General features: G+C 29.4%; 1 protein-coding gene across 1 annotated transcript in view; it reads left to right on the top strand.

Moving 5' to 3' along the window:
- LOC125812513 (DNA repair protein XRCC2 homolog) overlaps positions 1–18,642 on the top strand; it is a 102,673-nt gene that overhangs the window by 39,770 nt on the left and 44,261 nt on the right. The window lies entirely within an intron of this gene.

Raw genomic sequence — 18,642 nt, 5'->3', positions numbered from 1 at the left:
AAAGGTTTTCTTGATTGTTTACCTTCAAGCTAGGGTTTCAAGGCTTCTAATCAAGTTCTTCTTCAAGATTCTTCAAGAATCTTGTTCTTCTAGGTATGTAAGGCTATCATAGTGTTGGACTAGTTCATCCTCACGCCCTACATCTACTTTCAAATCAGAAAAAGAGTAATATATGATACTTTCCCTAGATTTGAGTATTCTTGAGATAAGTTGATTTTGAGTTCTTGAATTCATGTTTGTTTTAAAAGTTCTATTCCTAATTATCGAATATCTATATTGTTATTGAGATCCTTCATATCATGAATCATAACTCTTGAATTCATAATTCAAATTCAAGAGAGAGTTAAGAGTAGAGTTCAAGAAAGCCTTTGAGTTCAATTGTGAATCCTTTGAGATCAACTATCGATTTGAACTAAGTTTTGAGGAAGTAAGTCAGAGAATGAGAAGAGTCACATACATGAGTTTCATAATGTTATGTAACTTACGAGTCAAGTCGTTCATGCCCATAAATTCCGCATGAACTCCAGAAGTTGAGTATCTTTGAGAGGAGTAGTATCTTCAAGTTCTAAGTCTTGAGTATTGAGTTCCTAATCCCCTTTGAGATTATATTTCTAAGCATGGGACTATTACATGTTACCCATAAAGTCTTTGAGTTGAATTGTTCATGCCCATAATTTCGCATGAATCCTATAAGTCGAGCAATCTTAAGAAGAGAAGTATCTTTGAGTCCTTGAGTTGAATCGTTCATGCTCATAATTCCGCATGAACCCTCTGAGTTGAGCATTCTTGAAATTAGTAGTATCATTGAAGTTCTTGAGTTCCAAGTATTTGAGTTCTATCTATGGTTATTGAAAACCTTGCATTTAGTAGTTCATGTCCATAATTCGGTATGAACCATATTTTAAGAAGTCTTTTACAAACGTTTTAACTTTGTTTAAAGACTTAAGTTTTGAGTTCAGTAAAGAGTAAAGAGTAAAGTTTGAAGTCCTTTTCTTCAAAAGTATATGGGGACTAAGTATTCCCAAAGAGTTTATAAATGTTTTCACATTTAAATAAGAACGGCAACTGAGATTTCCAAAGAGCTTTCGGGCTAGTTTTCAGAAAAAAGTAATAGCTTTCTAAATGAAGCAAGCAGGGAAACTGAGATTTCCAAGATAGCCTTTGAGCTAAGTTTTTGAGCAATTATCTCAAATCAGCAGAAAAAAAGTATGTTTTTAAAACATAAGAGCTAGTATATTTTGGGAGTAGTATTGAGCACCGATATGGGGGAGAGTTCAAACAACTCACAGCCCCCATAAACCATGTAGCCATCATGGGTAGAAAAGGGTCATACTTTTTAGATGAACCTTTTTCACATAGACTAGTGGATCCATTAGTAGTTCAGGTCCTATACCTTTGGCCGGGTATAGGATGCGCTGGCAGCGTGAGGTAGATCGCTGTATCATCACTATAGCTCTTATGTGATGGTTGTCGGTTAGAGAAACTCCCACAGAAGTTATTGTATTTTTATATACATCAGTTTATTGTATTTTTATATACATTTCAGAGTTATGTTGTATCCTTGCATACACACAGATTTGACAGCATGTTTTTAAACAGTTTGTTTCTTTATATTGCACTTGTTTTAAATTGCTTTATATTGAAATGAGTTCAGTCATATTTAGTTGAGTATTCAAAGTTGAGTATCCAGAGTCGAATATCATATCTTTGAGTCGAATATCATATCCTTGAGTTGAGTATCTAATCTCTGAGTTGAGTATCTTATCCTTGAGTACTTCTAAGTTGAGTAAGTTTGAGTAGTTTGGAGTATTCCTTGAGTTGAGTAAGATTGAAAACAGGCAAGTATGTTTCCTTTTTATCAAGTTTCAAGCTTATGTTTATGTTTTAGAATTCCCCTTACATGCTCGTACATTCCACGTACTGAGCCATTTGGCCTGCATCTTTTCATGATGCAGACACAGGTATTCAGGATCATCAACAGGAGCTTCGTTGATACATCCGAGAGTTCGAGTTAGCTATGGTGAGCCTCCTTGGTTTCGGAGGATTTCATTTACCTTTCAGTTACATCAGTTGTTAGGATGTCGTGGGTCTTGTCCCGACTTCCATCTTTATCAGTTAGAGGCTTCATAGATAGTCAGTACAATTGAGAAGTCTGTATCATTTATTTTATTAAATGTTTTAAAGACTAAAGTTGCCTTTTTATGGCGAGTTGTATATATTTTATTATACAGAGTTTTCTTTGGACTTAAAGTTTGTATTTAAGTTTTACGAACTTTTATTTCAGTTTTTAAGCTTTGTATGCTTGAATCAGTTTTCCGCTTGTAGTCAGCCAGGATGAGGGTTCGCTTGGGGACCAGCAATGGTCTTTGAGTGCCGGCCACGTCCAGGGTGTAGGCTCGGGTCGTGACACATATATAACTAACACACGTGTAAAATATGACTAAAATTCCAGGTGTGCATCTAAACACAAAAGCAAAAAAAAGGTATGTAATTTTAACTGAAAATTATATTATTCTAGGTATTCGTTTAAAAAAAAGAGTATTAATTAAATGAGGCAACCAACATAGAGTACATGAAGGAAAACATTTTATTTATAAACTAAAAGACTCTTGAATCTTAATTAAGTTCTCTCTAGATCTTTCTTTTCTGTATATTTCTGTACATTGAAAAATAACTAGTAACTTCTCTATTTATAATAGTAAGACGTAAATTAAATTAGGACTAGAAAACATATTCCTATATGAACTAGGATAAATAAAAATCCTAACTAGACATCAATTAAATAAATACCAAAAATACCAAATCATAAACAACTTAAGATTCCTATTCCAACTTTGAATTATTTTTCCAACATGCTCTCGTAATTCAAAGTTGTATACTCTTGCATTTTTCATCTTGTCATTGTTGTTGTATTGTAAATGACTTTTCTTCAATCTTCACTTTCATTCTTGTTGTTTAGAGAACTTCTCTTCAACCTTCAATTGTTGGAGTACTTTTCTTCAATTATCATTTTTTCTTTGGTTGTGTTGGAGTACTTTCTCTCCAACTTTCAAGTGTTGGAACACTTTCTCTCCAACTCACAATATTTTTTCTCATGGTTGTATTGGAGCACTTCTCTCCAACTTCCAAGTGTTGGAGAACTTTCTCTCCAACTCTCATTGATACCCTTTCCACCAACTCCTTGTTTGTTTTTGTGTTGGAGTACTCTCTCTCCAACTCTCGTTTATGCCCTCCCCACCAACTTTTTTTTGTGTTGGAGCACTCTCTCTCCAACTCTCTTTGATGCCCTTCCCACCAATTTTTTTTGTTGGAGCACTTTCTCTCCAATTCTCGTTGATACCCTTCCCACCAACTCTTTTATTTATTTATTTTTGTTTACCTTTCTCCAACTTTCAATTAGAGAAGAGTTTCTTTCTGTTGTGTCATGTTTGCTTGCACTTCTTTAAATCTGTAATGATTTTGTAAATCCTTCCTCCTAACATGTTTTTTTCATACATGTATCATTCGCATGATGTTTATCAATATGATCGTTGGCCAAACATATGGCATATATAAGTCATAGTCGTTCGCTGGCTGCGGAAAATCGTGGATCTTCTACCAGGATCGTAGAAGCTCTGATACGAATTTGAAGAAAAGTATTTTATTTATAATTTCATAAGTTCTTGAATCTTACTCAAGTTATCTCTATTTCTTATATTCTTTATTTTCTGTATTTTCTGTATGTTAAAAATAACTAGCAACATCCCAATTTATTATAGTAAGACATAAATTAAATTAGGATTAGAAAACATATTTCAATATGAACTAGGACAAACAAATCATAACTAGACATTATTAAATAAACATAAAAAATAAAAAATCCTAAACAACTTAGGATTCCTATTCCAACTCACTGTAGTCCTTTCAAAAAAATTATTACTTATTTAATGACAAATTTTTATAGCCAGGTGAATGTTAAAATCACATTTCAAAATTTTCATAGACACAATTAGCGGTATTCACGATTTGATAAAATACCAAACAAATTTAAAAAATTGACATTTGGTTTGTTTTAAATTTAAAAAATCATCAATATTTGGTTTAATTTTGATTCTACTAAAAGAAATCTAAAAGGTCACCAAATCAAACCGATAAATTATATACATAAAATTTATAATTATTTAAATATATAATATTAGTTATTAAGTTTTTTTAACTCTCTCTGTCTTAATTTGTGTGACTTACTTTTCTTTTTGAGTTAGTCTAAAAAAAGGGCACATTTCTATAATTAGTGACAATTAATTTTAAAATGTTCATTTTACCTTTAATGAAATTATGTATAACAACACAAACATCTATGACTTATTTTATAACACAAATTTCAGAAGTTTTTTTTTCCTTTTTAAACTCTGTATCAAGTCAAACTACATCACATAAATTGATACAGTGGGAGTACTTTTTAACTACTCCTTCCATTTACTTTTACTTGTCACTTATTCATAAAATAGATTTTCATTTTTACTTGTCACTTTTGACATATCAAGAAAAGACAACTATATTTTTGTATGTTTTACTCTCCATATTAAATACTTATTCTTCAAATCATTTTCCAAAACCTAATACTAAACATCATTTAATTGGAATAGTTTGATAAAATACCTATATCAATAATTGTTATATGTAATTTTTTGTTTCTGCCATTTACGTCGCATGCACTACAATACTCTAAATCCCATTTCTTAAAAAATATGCCCAAATCCAATATTCTAAGTCTAATTCTACTATATTAGAAGAGTGAGTTCAAAATGAGTATCAACATGTTTGCTTTCGGTCATTCAATTCATATTTGAGGGCAATTATTGTTATGTCGTAATTTTACTATCTTTAGCAAAATCACTTTTTGAAATGTTTCAAGTATAAAATAATTTGAGAAAAATATTTAGAAAAGAGTCGTCACTTAATTTTTTAAAGAAATTAAGAAAACTTAATTTAAAGATTTTAACAGATTAAATATTTAAAAATTTAGAGAAAATGGGTAAGAGGTTCTTATTTACGCTTCGAGAAGGTCTTTAAGGTATTTGAAGCGCCCGCTAACATGTGGTTATCCTATGACTTAAATTAAATATTTGGCCATATATATTTTTTGAAAAATGATTTAACATAAAAATAATAATTTACAATATTTGATTAACTTTGAGAAAATAATTAAATAAATGACACATTTTATTTTATTTTATTTTTTAGAGAAAGGGACGTAAAATGAAACATTTGAATTAAAATGCAAGTGAATAGAATTTTACCAAAACTAGATTAATTAGAATTTATTTGACTCATTTTTAAAATAATAATTTAAACCAAATTGGTTAATTTAAGCATAAAAAACATTTTAAAATAATTGAAGATTAAGTAAAAGTCTTCAATAATATGGCAAGCGTTGATAAAAAATGAATTTTTATTAAAATAAACTAACATAAACAATATGGTTCATCTTTTGTGGAATTTAGTTAAATTAAACCAAATCAAATAAAATGGTTAGAATTAAAGCAAATCACAAATAAGCAAATAAGGAGGATAAATAAAAGAGAAGTCAAAATCAGATTTTTGGGCTTTGGCCCAACCCATCCTAAATCTAATAATGGGCCAACTGCATGTTTGGACCTTTTTTCGGCCCATTTTCACTCTCCAACAACTGTGTATACACCAAGTTTACATTTCTATATATGGGCTGTATTTTGACCCATTTTTCTGTATATCGGACTGCATACCAAATATATACAACTTATTTCGACCCCTGCAACATGTAATTCAATTTTTTCCTGTATCTTGCTTCACTCGATTTGTATATCAATATATACTGAATGTATACATGGTGCATATCAGTCCTTTTTCTGCATTATTTGCTTCCTAATCGCCTCGTTTTAGCTTCCCTTTTTGTTCAGATCGATGGGGCTAACTCGAATGAATTCAACTCGAAGAAATGCAAGAATAGAGTCCAAAGTGAACTCAAATTGGTGTCACATGCGAATAAAATAAACAATACGGATTAGTTCATCTAAACTAGTCATAGAACATTAAGAAGAAATGTTAAGTTGATAGGCATAACAAAACAAAAAGGGACAAGTTTTTATCTATACTCTGGAGCATACAAGATTATCTAAAATATTGATCATGTGAGCACTAATTTAAATCCCCACCAGAATGTAACCAAATGTGCATTCAAGCAAAATGTCAAGACTAGCATCTAAAGGGAATTAAAACAATAAATATATTAGAGAAGGAATGATTATCATATGGCATAGGCATGGTCCCATTCTTGTACATTGGAAACTAAAAAAAGAAGAAAAATAAAATATAGGAAGAAAATTAAAGAACAAAATTTGATCTTACTGATAAACAACAAAGCAACAGATAAAAGGCAAGAAAAAGAATTATTGATCATGATAAATTTGGCTTGACATTACTTCTTATTTCAAAAGTAATTTTCCAGTTAAGAAATATACAAATACAAATTGTATTTCAAAGGGGGCTAGATTCAAGAGTTTCCCAACAAACAAAATAAAATCTAATTATATGGATGTTGATAGAAAACTACACAACAAGGTAGCCAAAAGAAATTGAAACATGACAAGCTAAGATATGAATCCCACACTAAGAATTTTAAACAGTCAAATACCAACACTTTCAATTTAAAAACATAAACTAGCAAACACATAATATAAGGGACTTGAATCATGCTAAGGGAGGGGTTAAGATTATTCAAGTTAACATTACTTAAGGTAGGGAGCAATCAACAACTAGAGAAAGGACCAATTGCATTATGTCTTATTAATTGAATATCAACTAACCTGTGAACTACAAACTGAACCGATACAGAGAATTTAAAGAGATAATAATCAAACGAGAGAAGCAGGGAGAGACTCAAAAAGAAATAAGAACCAGAAATAGGCTAAAGTTGGCAAGAAAACAAAACTCAACACTCCAAGGCAACTTGAAAAACATCCAATTAGAAGCTCAAAACCAAACAGTACTGAAACACAAGATCAACTCGAAATAACTTGACGAGAAGACATGTTTGACAAAATTTAAGGTTTATTCAAACACACAAACGAGAAAAGAAGAGAATATTGCAAAAATCAAACGAAATGAAACTAATGAAGCAACAAGAAAGCGAGTAAAATATCGAGTTACAATCTTGAAATTGACACAAAAATACTCTAAGATTCATACTACTATATCCAAATCATATTCGAACCCAAGCAAACAAAGATCGAGATTCAATCAAAACACAGAGAACTCTAACCTCCATACAACCATCGCCATCAAACAATCAACTAACCCAAAGAGATTTAAAGAAAAGTTGAAGTCATATACCTCTTTCGGGGTAGCGAGACTAGGACAAACGAGCTAAGAGCAGCGAAACTTAGAACCAGAGAATTAAATATAAAACTTTAAGTGTAAAACGGCTATTGCCAAAGAACTCAAACTCAAAAACCTCCCCTATGCTCGCTCATTCCTCCATTGAACGATAGGTAGGGGGTGGTTTATACAAAGGAAAACTATGGCCGATTAGGGGGAAAATGGGTGCAATTTTGAATTTGAATTTGAAATTCGAATTCCTTTGCTCCTTTTCAAGGCCAACAATGGAAGAGATTAGAAAATCCCTGAAAATGGGGAAAAGGGGGACAACTATGGTGATGGCTGCTGCAGGCGATGTTGATATTTGTTGGTTTTCCGAGTTTGCGATTTATGGGCTTTTTATGTGTCTGGAGAAGAAAAATGTGTGAAGGAGACGAGGTGGGGTCATTTTGGTTTGTATGCGTGTGTATTGTATAGGGATTTTTGCGAGGAAGAAGAAGGAGAAAATCGTACAGGGGTCGGGTCGCGCATTGTATTGCTGATTGGAGTTGTCGGTTGCTGTTGTACGTATGTTGGTGGGCTGGGAATTAAAAACTGGAATAAAAGAAAATTGGGTTGGTTTTTGGGTTATTTGGGATTGGGTTGCTATTGAATTTGGGTTGCTGAAAAGTAAGCAAAGGCCCACAATTGGCCTTAAAAGAGTTAAATGCAAGGTAAGAAAGGGGTTAGATTTGTAATAGGAAAATAGCCACATGATTTGCAATTATGGCCATGGGAATTAAGAAGTTATCCAAATTGAGTTTAATTAGCAAATTTGACTAAAACTTAAATAAGATGAATTAACATTAATTAATTAACAAGCTCCTTAATTAGCCAAATTGAGTTTAATTGAAGTGTTCTTTTATTTTATTTTTCCATTCTCTCTCACTTGTATTTTTCATTCATCTCTATTGTAATTTTCAGGTACTCTTTTTGTTATTATATTTATGTTACTCTCCTACATATTTACTCTTTTTGTTATTTTTTTTATGTTGCTCTCCTATATATTTACTTTTTTTGTTATTTATGTTGTTCTTCCTATATATTTTTTTTAGAGATATTCCTCATTAGTTTGAATGAGTTTCTATTTAGACATCTAATGTATTTGGTTATGTGTCTTGATAACTTTTTATCCTTCTCTCATTGATAGTAATCTTTCTAAAGTAATACTTTGTAAAAATTTTGCCATTTATCTAGAAGTTCAAACTTTGACTATTCTATGTTGATTAAAATTTAATTGATTAACAAAATGAGTTGTTTGTACTTTATATTGAATATATATCTCTACATTTTTTATGCATCTCCTTTGCTTGTAAAAATTGCTCTTAAAAGAGATGCTACGGGAACTTTTGGTTCAACTGTTGCAAAGTTGCCCTTTTGGTTCTACAATCAATTTGTTGCCCTTTAGGAATTTTTGAGAAATTTGTTTTACCCTTTTGGCTTCAAACTCCTAATTTTGATTTACGATATAATATGATTCTTTTATTTTTACGAAACATAAGTTTATGAGTTAAGTCTTATATTTATAAAGAATTGAATTCACGATTTTAAATTTTAAATCATAATATCAAATCACATATTAAAATATGAATTTAAAATTATGATTTTATATGGTATGTCCAAACACAAGCCAGTATTTTAAAAAAAAAAAAGAATTGTTGGCATAGTAAAATTCCAACCAATAGCACAAATATACTAGAAATGTACAAACCGACCCCTAAATGCACTAGTTGTTGCAGGTTGATATTGTACTAGCATTCTTTTGTTGTAAGAAGTCTCAGAAAAAGCAAACTAAAAGCAATTCTTTTATTATGAGTGTTGACGAAATTAACCCACCTCAGTAGTGTTGGGTTGTGAAAGGTGATTAGGGCATCAAACGGAAGCTTACATTTGCAAATCATATCGTTGACAATTCAGATAACAAAAACTTATACTAAAAATCAAAATATTATTATTTGGAATTTGGCCAATTGGCCTACATATTAAAAACTAATAAAAAAATAAAAAAATTATAGAGAAAAAATTTCTCCGTAAACAAAACTCTTAAATGTCTACATTGTGGGTATTCTTGTGTTTTTTCTATGAGAATATGGATCTTCAATTTATAGATCTCCAAACTTTTCCTCTAAGGAAAGAATAAACCAAATATAGAAGAAAAATATTTTTTCCTTTCATTAAAAGTAAAAACATTTTTGGTAATGTTTTGTCTTTTTAAAAAAAAAAATAAACTTCAAATAAGGTAAGAAAATCAGGGCAAAACCCTAACAAATCTCCTCTTTTGGCTAGATTTTCTTGAAAAAACTTGATCCTCCTTCTTCGTATGCTTGATAATCTTGTTCTTCACAAAGTCTTCATTACTGTTGCTTGCCATGGTTAAAAATAAGATTTAAAATATATAAGTTAAAAATGGTTTTAAAATATTTCTTTTTTATTTAAAAATATTGCAGCAACAGAAATGTTGAAAATATGGTTGAAACTTCTTCTTCACATGTAGATTGACAAAAATCTTCATTATCATCAAATTTGTTGCAAATTGGTTTGAAACCACTTGAACTTTTCTTCAATCTTGCTGAACCATTGGATCATTGAACCATGTGCTCAAATACCACTTGTTGGGTTATGAAAGGTTAATAGGGCGTCATGCAGAAGTTTACATTTGCAAATCATACGGTTGACAATTCAGATAACAAAAACTTATACTGAAAATCAAAATATTATTATTTGGAATTTGGCCAATTGGCCTACATATTGAAAACTAATAAAAAATAAACATTAAAATTGTAGAGAGAAAATTTCTTCGTAAACAAAACTCTTAAAGGTCTACATTGTGGATGTTCTTGTGTTTTTTTCTATGAAAATAGGGATCTTCAATTTATAGATGTCCAAACTTTTCCTCTAAGGAAAGAATAAACCAAATATGGAAGAAAATATATTTCCCTTTCATAAAAGGTAAAAATATTTATGGTAATGTTTTGTTTTTTCTTTTAAGAAAAAATAAACTTAATATGGAAGAAAAATATATTTTCCTTTCATAAAAAGTAAAAACATTTATGGTAATGTTTTCTCTTTTCTTTTAAGAAAAAATAAACTTCAAATAATGTAAGAAATCAGGGTAAAATCTTAACAAGTAGGTGGGAATAAATGAAGAAAAGACCGGCATAACTTTTGCAATATTTTATTTAGAAAATATATTTTAAAATAAACATGAAATATAATTTAAATGAGATTATTTCATAAAAATAAAATGTATTAAAACTTTTTTGATTGCTTGCTTCTTCACTAATACTATAATCTGGAGGTTCAATATTTTAACTTAAACGATAACTTAAATCAAAGAAGTATTATTGAATTATTATTGCTATCGAGTTATCAGATTAATCATTAATGTTTTGTATTAATGAAACCAAACATAATAGAAAGATTATATCAAAGAAACCAAACTTACTACATAACAAAAGAGATTATATTAAATAAACATAACACAGTACAATAGCACCAAGGTTAAATTAAAAACACCTAACAAGAGTTTTCAATAAGGAAAACAAACTAAATAGAGTAAATGACAATTTAAAATTTGAGTTGTAGTGATGCATCCCAGGTACATTACATCCCGCAAGTAGGGCATTCAATAGTATCAACAGGACGATTTCCATTTCCAAATAACAATCGGAGAAAGCACCTTGAATGAATAAGGTGCTGGCACTCCAAAGTAGGGCATTCAATAGAGGAAATAACAATTTAAAGTTTGAGTTGTCGTGATGCAGCCCAGGTACATTGCATACCGCAAGTAGGGCATTCAATAGCTCGATGATTAATATACAATATGGAGGTTCAAAATTGGATGTCAACAGCTGCCCCTCGTTTGACTTGGATTGATGAAAGAAATTCGAGGCAAATGAAATTGATGAATCCAATTTTGACCGACCACATCTTCATTTTAGGAAAGAGATTTGGTACGAACTTTAGGAATTGGGTATCATTCTCTCATTGACAATTATCTTTGTAAAGTAATACTTTGTAAAGATTTTGCCATTTATCTATAAGCTCAAACTTTGACTATTCTATGTTGATTTAAATTTAATTGATTAACAAAATGAGTTGTTTGTACTTTATTTTGAATATATATTTCTACATTTTTGATGCATCTCCTTTGCTTGTAAAAATTTCTCTTAAAAGAGATGCAATGGGAACTTTTGGTTCAACCGTTACAAAGTTGCCCTTTTGGTTCTAAAATCAATTTTGTTGCCCTTTTGGATTTTTTGACAATTTTTTTTACCCTTTTGGCTTCGGACTCCTAATTTTGATTTATGATATAATATGATTCTTTTATTTTTACGAAACATAAATTTATGAGCTAAGACTTATATTTAAAAAGAATTGAATTCTTGATTTAAGTTTTTAAATCATAATCTCAAATCACATATTAAAATATGAATTTAAAATTATGACTTTATATGGTATGTCCAAACACAAGCCAATATTTAAAAAAAAAGAATTGTTGGCATAGTAAAATTCCAACTAATAGCACAAATATACTACAAATGTACAAAACGACCACTCAATGCACTAGTTGTTGCTTATTGATATTGTACTAGCAATTTTTTTGGTAAGAAGTCTCAGAAAAAGCAAACTAAAAGCAACTTTTTTATTATGAATGTTGACGAAATTAACCACCTCGGTAGTGTTGGGTTATGAAAGGTGATAAGGACATCATGCGGAAGCTTACATTTACATATCATATGGTTGACAATCCAGATAACAAAAACTTATACTAAAAATTAAAATATTATTATTTGGAATTTGGCCAATTGGCCTACATATTGACAACTAATAAAAAACATTCAAATTGTAGAGAGAAAATCTCCTCGTAAACAAAACTCTTAAATGTCTACATTGTGGGTGTTCTTGTATTTTTTTTCTATGAGAATATATATCTTCAATTTATAGATCTCCAAACTTTTTCTCTAAGGAAAAAATAAACCAAATATGGAAGAAAAATATATTTTTCTTTCATGAAAAGTAAAAACATTTATGGTAATATTTTGTCTTTTCTTTTAAGAAAAAATACACTTCAAATAATGTAAGAAAATTCGGGCAAAACCCTAACAAATCTCCCATTTTGGCTGGATTTTCTTGAAAAAACTTGATCCTCCTTGTTCATTTGCTTGATAATATTGTTCTTCACAAAGTCTATAGTACTGTTGCTTGCCATGGTTAAAAATAAGATTTAAAATATATAGGTTAAAAATAATTTAAAAATATTTTATTTTTATTTTCAGAAATTACAGCAACAGGAATGTTGAAAATATGGTTGAAACTTTTTCTCCACATGTAGCTTGACAAAAATCTTCATTATCATCAAATTTGTTGCAAATTGGTTTGAAACCACTTGAACTTTTCTTCAATCTTGTTGAACCACTGAATCATTGAACCATGTGCTCTGATACCACTTGTTGGGTTATGAAAGGTGATTAGGGAGTCATGTGGAAACTTACATTTGCAAATCATATGATTGACAATTAAGATAACAAAAACTTATACTAAAAATCAAAATATTATTATTTGGAATTTGGCCAATTGACCAACATATTGAAAACTAATTAAAATACATTAAAATTATAGAGAGAATATTTCTCCGTAAACAAAACTCTTAAATGTCTAAATTGTGGATGTTCTTGTGTTTTATTCTATGAAAATAGGGATATTCAATTTATAGATCTCCGAACTTTTCTTCTAAGGAAAGAATAAATCAAATATGAAAGAAAAATATATTTTACTTTCATCAAAAGTAAAAACATTTATGGTAATATTTTGTCTTTTCTTTTAAGAAAAATACACTTCCAATAAGGTAAGAAAATCAGGGCAAAACCCTAAAAAGTAGGTGGGAATAAATGAAGTAAAGACCGACATAATTTTTACAATATTTTATTTATATGTATTTTAAAATAAACCTGAAATATAATTTAAATAAGATTATTTCATAAAAATAAAATGTATTAAAACTTTTTTGCTTGCTTGCTTCATCACTAATACTATAATCTGGAGGTTCAGTATTTTAAATTAAACGATAACTTAAATCAAAGAAGTATTATTGAATTATTATTGCTATTGAGTTATCGGATTAATCATTAATGTTTTGTATTAATGAAACCAAACATAATAGAAAGATTATATCAAAGAAACCAAACTTAGTACATAACAAAAAAAATTATATTAAAGAAACCTAACACTGTACAATAGCAACAAGGTTAAATTTAAAACACCTAACAAGAGTTTTCAATAAGGAAAACAAACAAACTAGAGGAAATGACAATTTAAAGTTTGAGTTGTTGTGATGCAACCCAAGTACATTGCATCCCGCAAGTAGGGCATTCAATAGTATCAACAGGCCGATTTCCATTTCCAAATAACAACTGCAGAAAGCACCTTGAATATATAAGGTGCTGATACTCCAAAGTAGGGCATTCAATAGAGGAAATGACAATTTAATGTTTGAGTTGTCGTGATGCAGCCCAGGTGCGTTGCATCCCGCAAGTAGGGCATTCAATAGCTCGATGATTAATATATAATGTGGAGATCCATAATTGCGTGTCAACAACTGTCCCTCGTTTGACTTGGATTGATGAAAGAAATTCGAGGCAAATGAAATTGACAAATCTAATTTTGACCGACCATATATTCATCTTTAGGAAAGAGATTTTGGCACGGACTTTAGGAATTGGGTATCCTTCTCTCATTGATAGTTATCTTTATAAAGTAATACTTTGTAAAGATTTTGCCATTTAAGAAGTTCAAACTTTGACTATTCTATGTTGATTAAAATTTAATTGATTACCAAAATGAGTTGTTTGTACTTTATTTTGAATGCATCTCCTTTGCTTGTAAAAATTGCTCTTAAAAGAGATGCTACGGGAACTTTTGGTTCAACCGTTATAAAGTTGCCCTTTTGGTTCTAAAATCAATTTGTTTCCCTTTTGGAATTTTTGACAATTTTTTTTTTTACCCTTTTGGCTTCGAACTCCTAATTTTGATTTACGATATAATATGATTCTTTTATTTTTACGAAACATAAGTTTATGAGTTAAGACTTATATTTAAAAAGAATTGAATTCTCGATTTTAAATTTTAAATCATAATATCAAATCACATATTAAAATATGAATTTAAAATTATGATTTTATATGGTATGTCCAAACACAGGCCAATATATTTTTTTTTAAAAAAAAATTGTTGGCATAGTAAAATTCAGTACAATAGCACAAATATACTACAAATGTACGAACCGACACCTAAATGCACTAGCTGTTGCAGGTTGATATTGTACTAGCATTTTTTTTTTGTAAGAAGTCTCCCAAAAAGCAAACTAAAAGCAACAATTGTATTATGAGTGTTGACGAAATTAACTCACCTCGATAGTGTTGGGTTATGAAAGGTGATTAGAGCGTCAAGCGAAAGCTTACATATGCAAATAATATCGTTGACAATTCAGATAACAAAAACTTATACTAAAAATCAAAATATTATTATTTGGAATTTGGCCAATTGGCCTACTTATTGAAAACTAATAAAAAAATATAAAAATTATAGAGAAAAAATTTCTCCGTAAACAAAACTCTTAAATGTCTACATTGTGGATATTCTTGTGTTTTTTTCTATGAGAATATGAATCTTCAATTTATAATTCTCCAAACTTTTCCTCTAAGGAAAGAATAAACCAAATATAGAAGAAAAATATATTTTCCTTTCATTAAAAGTAAAATATTTATGGTAATGTTTTGTCTTTTCTTTTAAGAAAAAAATAAACTTCAAATAACATAAAAAAAATCAGGGCAAAACCCTAACAAGTAGGTGGGAATACATAAAGTAAAGACCGGCATAATTTCTACAATTTTTTATTTAGAAAATGTATATTAAAATAATCCTGAAATATAATTTAAATAAGATTATTTCATAATAATAAAATGTATTAACACTTTTTTGCTTACTTGCTTCTTCACTAATACTATAATTTGGAGGTTCAGTATTTTAAATTAAACGATAACTTAAATCAAAGAAGTATTATTGAATTATTATTGCTATCGAGTTATCGGATTAAGCATTAATGTTTTGTATTAATGAAACTAAAAATATTAGAAAGATTATATCAAAGAAACCAAACTTAGTACATAACAAAAATGTTTATATTAAAGAAACCTAACACAGTACAATAGAAACAATGTTAAATTAAAAACACCTAACAAGAGTTTTCAATAAGGAAAACAAACTAAATAAAGAAAATGGCAATTTAAAGTTTGAGTTGTCGTGATGCAACCCAAGTACATTGCATCCCGCAAGTAGGGCAGTCAATAGTATCAACATGCCGATTTCCATTTCCAAATAACAACTGGAGAAAGCACTTTGAATGCATAAGGTGTTGACACTCCAAAGTAGGGCATTCAATAGAGGAAATGACAATTTAATGTTTGAGTTGTCGTGATGCAACCCAGGTACATTGCATCCCGCAAGTAGGGCATTCAATAGCTCGATGACTAATATATAATGTGGAGATCCATAATTGGGTGTCAACAGCTGCCCCTCGTTTGACTTGGATTGATGAAAGAAATTCGAGGCAAATGAAATTGATGAATCCAATTTTGACCGACCATATCTTCATCTTTAGGAAAGGGATTTTGGCACGGACTTTAGGAATTGGGTATACTTCTCTCATTGATAGTTATCTTTGTAAACTAATACTTTGTAAAGATATTGCCATTTATCTATAAGTTCAAACTTAGACTATTCTATGTTGAGTAAAATTTAATTGATTAACAAAATGAGTTGTTTGTACTTTATTTTGAATATATATCTCTACGTTTTTTATGCATCTCCTTTGCTTGTAAAAAATTGCTCTTAAAAGAGAAGCTACGGAAACTTTTGGTTCAACCGTTACAAAGTTGCACTTTTGGTTCTAAAATCAATTTGTTTCCCTTTTGTAATATTTGACAATTTTTTTTTACCCTTTTGGTTTCGAACTCCTAATTTTGATTTATGATATAATATGATTCTTTTATTTTTACGAAACATAAGTTTATGAGTTTACCGATGCCTATTTTTGCGTCTTTCTTCCAGAAATTTACGAGATGCTATTTTTCCAGGGAGTCCGACTCTTCAATCGAAAAAAAAGATGGTCGTGTTTTAAAGAGAATTGAATTCTCGATTTTAAATTTTAAATCATAATATCAAATCACATATTAAAATACGAATTTAAAATTATGATTTTATATGGTATGTCTAAACACAAGCCAATATTTTTTTTAAATAAAAGAAGAAGAAAAAAGAATTGTTGGCATAGTAAAATTCCAACCAATAGCACAAATATACTACAAATGTACAAACCGACCCCTAAATGCACTAGTTGCTGCAGGTTGATATTGTACTTGCACTTTTTTTTGTAAGAAGACTCAGAAAAAGAAAACTAAAAGCAACTTTTTTATTATGAGTGTTGATGAAATTAACCCATCTCGGTAGTGTTGGTTTATGAAAGGTGATTAGGGCGTCAAGCGAAAGCTTACATTTGCAAATCATATCGTTGACAATTCAGATAACAAAAACTTATACTAAAAATCAAAATATTATTATTTGGAATTTGGCCAATTGGCCTACATATTAAAAACTAATAAAAACATTCAAATTGTAGAGAGAAAATCTCCCTGTAAACAAAACTCTTAAATGTCTACATTGTGGATGTTCTTGTGTTTTTTTTCTATGAGAATATATATCTTCAATTCATAGATCTCCAAAAAAAAATTCTAAGGAAAGAATAAACCAAATATGGAAGAAAAATATATTTTCCTTTCATGAAAAGTAAAAATATTTATGGTAATGTTTTTTTTTCTTTTAAGGAAAAATAAATTTCAAATAAGATAATAAAATCAGGGCAAAATCCTAACAAATCTCCCATTTTGGCTGGATTTTCTTGAAAAAAATTGATCCTCCTTTTTCATATTCTTGATAATCTTGTTCTTCACAAAGTCTTTAGTACTGTTGCTTGCCATGGTTAAAGAGAAGATTTAAAATATATGGGTTAAAAATGGTTTAAGAATATTTCATTTTTTATTTCTAAATTTACAGCAATAGGAATGTTTAAAATATGGTTGAAAGTTCTTCTCCACATGTAGCTTGACAAAAATCTTCATTGTCATCAAATTTGTTGTAAATTGGTTTGAAACCACTTGAACTTTTCTTCAATCTTGTTGAACCATTGGATCATTGAACCATGTGCTCCGATACCACTTGTTGGGTTATGAAAGGTGATTAGGGCGTCATGCGGAAGTTTACATTTGCAAATCATATGGTTGACAATTAAGATAGCAAAACTTATACTAAAAATCAAAATATTATTACTTGGAATTTGGCCAATTGGCCTACATATTGAAAACTAATAAAAAAATATAAAAATTATAGAGAAAAAATTTCTCTGTAAACAAAACTCTTAAATGTCTACATTGTGCATATTCTTGTGTTTTTTTCTATGAGAATATGGATCTTCAATTAATAGATCTCCAGACTTTTCCTCTAAGGAAAGAATAAACCAAATATGGAAGAAAAATATATTTTCATTTCATTAAAAGTAAAAATATTTATGGTAATGTTTTGTCTTTTCTTTTATGAAAAAATAAATTTCAAATAAAGTAAGAAAATCAGGGCAAAACCCTAACAAGTAGGTGGGAATAAATGAAGTAAAGACCGGCATAATTTTTACAATATTTTATTTAGAAAATGTATTTTAAAATAAACCTGAAATATAATTTAAATGAGATTATTTCATAATAATAAATTTATTAAAACTTTTTTGCTTGCTTGCTTCTTCACTAATACTATAATTTGGAGGTTCAATATTTTAAATTAAACGATAACTTAAATCAAAGAAGTATTATTGAATTATTATTGCTATCGAGTTATCAGATTAATCATTAATGTTTTGTATTAATGAAACCAAACATAATAGAAAGATTATATCAAAGAAACCAAACTTAGTACATAACAAAAAAGATTATATTAAAGAAACCTAACACAGTACAATAGCAACAAGGTTAAATTAAAAACACCTAATAAGAGTTTTCAATAAGGAAAACAAACTAAATAGAGGAAATGACAATTTAAAGTTTGAGTTGTCGTGATGCAATCCATGTACTTTGCATCCCGCAAGTAGGGCATTCAATAGTATCAACATGCCAATTTCCATTTCCAAATAACAACAGGAGAAAGAACCTTGAATGCATTAGGTGC

The sequence above is a fragment of the Solanum verrucosum genome, unplaced genomic scaffold, assembly GCF_900185275.1.
Source record: "Solanum verrucosum unplaced genomic scaffold, falcon-dt-bn FXZP01000120.1, whole genome shotgun sequence".
Lineage (NCBI taxonomy): Eukaryota > Viridiplantae > Streptophyta > Magnoliopsida > Solanales > Solanaceae > Solanum > Solanum verrucosum.
The sequence above is the reverse complement of the archived record's forward strand: the minus strand, read 5'-3'. Positions and strand labels throughout refer to the sequence as shown.